Source organism: Schistocerca gregaria, chromosome 7 (assembly GCF_023897955.1).
Source record: "Schistocerca gregaria isolate iqSchGreg1 chromosome 7, iqSchGreg1.2, whole genome shotgun sequence".
Taxonomy (NCBI): Eukaryota; Metazoa; Arthropoda; class Insecta; order Orthoptera; family Acrididae; genus Schistocerca; species Schistocerca gregaria.
In genome coordinates this window covers 132,451,932-132,453,977 of record NC_064926.1, presented here as the reverse complement: position 1 = coordinate 132,453,977, position 2,046 = coordinate 132,451,932, and positions in this window count along the sequence as shown.

Genomic DNA, 2,046 nt, shown 5'->3' with positions numbered 1-2,046 from the left:
ATGAGGTGAAGTTGTGGGCTGTAATGATGGCCGAGAAGATACGTGAACCTAGCGATATGCACGCCAGTTACTTGTGTTCCCCAATCCAGATTGTCCATGTTTATTTCCCAGTTTTGCTGTGGAATGAAATGTGTTGCCTTTGGCTGTTATTGTTGGTTTACGTTCACGTCCTGATACGCATCTCTCCTTCTCGTCAATAGCGGAAATTTTCTGTTTTATTTATTCGGCACTGGATCACAGCGTGTGATTCGGAACATTCTGCCCCAATGAATGGTGTGTTACAGTGGAATACCTTGCTTCATAATAAGATATGTCGTTGCAAGTAGCTATTTATTGTATGTGTATTCTTCTAATCTATTACAGCATTTTCTGTGTGTGGCTGAATTATTGTCTAGGCAGTAAATTACATGCAACTGACGCAGGCGGGCATATCTGTGATGTTTGCTGCCCACCGCTTCGTGTCTCGTCTGAGCATTGGCTGCTAACGTGGCCGTAGAGTAGACGTTTGGAACACTGTCTCACAGTTGGCATATACACTTCTACAGATAAATTTTTGCGTCAAGTTTGATATTTCTAGAGCATTTCAACTCAATTATGCGTAACTCGCTTCGAAAATCTTCGTACTTTTGTAACTTTGTATGTACTAACAATAACATCCAATATCTCTTTTCCACTTATCGAGATTTCATCGTCCCTTATTGCACATTGTTTGTTCATCTTACGTGCCGGAATGTACACACAACAGTTATTTTCTTTGAAAACTTCTTCCTGTACTAACTAATTTGCTCCTCACATTTCGTAAGCTCTACTTTGACACGGATCTTGCTAGTATCAGGCACATTCACTGATACTTCTAATTGATACTTCTGAATAAATTTATTTACTCACGGACCTGGATGGCGTTTACCAATACGAGGTCTGCTCAAAAAATTCCAGAATATTTATAATTTTGCGCCAATGGTGGGTTGGAGCGAAATGTGGTTGGCATCACTGCACACGCCTGTATTTAATGTGAAACTGCCTAAGGTTTCATTGTTGTATGTCTATTAGTTATTGTTCAGTGCTGTGTAGAATACAACGTTGTGTAGCACAGTTTGCAAATTTTGAGATGGAGGAGTTAGAGGAGCAACGCGCCTGCATTAAATTTTGGGTGAAACTCAAAAAAACTTTTACAGAGACACACCAAATGATGCAGGAAGCCTACGGTGATGAGTGCTTAAGCCGTACTCGGTGTTGCAAATGGTTCACACGGCTTAAGAATGGTCGGACGGAAGTTAAAGCTCACTCTCGTACAGGACGCCCTCGGTAACACTCATATCGGGAACGTCAACGAAATTGTGCGCACCAATCAAAGACTGACTGTCCGAGAGACTGCAGAAGAATTTAACATTTCTGTTGCATCATGTAATGATATACAGACACGGGGTATACGAATGCATCGTATTGTTGCCAAGTTCTTACCACGGCTCATTAATCACTACCAGGAACACCTTCACATCGCAATCTGTGAAGAGCTTTTGGATCGCGCAAATGAGAACAAGATGTTCGTTAAGAGAAACATAACTGATGATGAGACGTGCGTCTGCGGTTATGATGTTGGGATCAAGGTTCAGTTTTCACAATGGGCCGGGAACGGTTCTCCAAGACTAAAAAAAAAAGCTCGTCAGGTCAGGTCAAATGTCAGAGCCATGTGATAGTTTTCATAGACTTTGAAGTTAGTTAATCATGAATTCGTGCCACAGAGACAGAGTGTTTAACCGATAGTTCTATCGGGACGTATTCCGTCGCCTGCGAGAAAATGTGAGACAGTTCATGGCTCTTGCATCACAATAACACGCCCGCACATTCATCCCTGTTGGTGCGTAACTATTTCACAAAAAATGAAATCATCGTGGTTCAAAATGGTTCAAATGGCTCTGAGCACTATGGGACTTAACATCTGAGGTCAAATCATTGTGGTGCCTCGTCCTCCGTACTCCTGAGACCTAGTTCTTCGCAGTTTTTTTTTAATTTCCAAAGTTGTAAACTCCGTTGAAAGGACGAAGA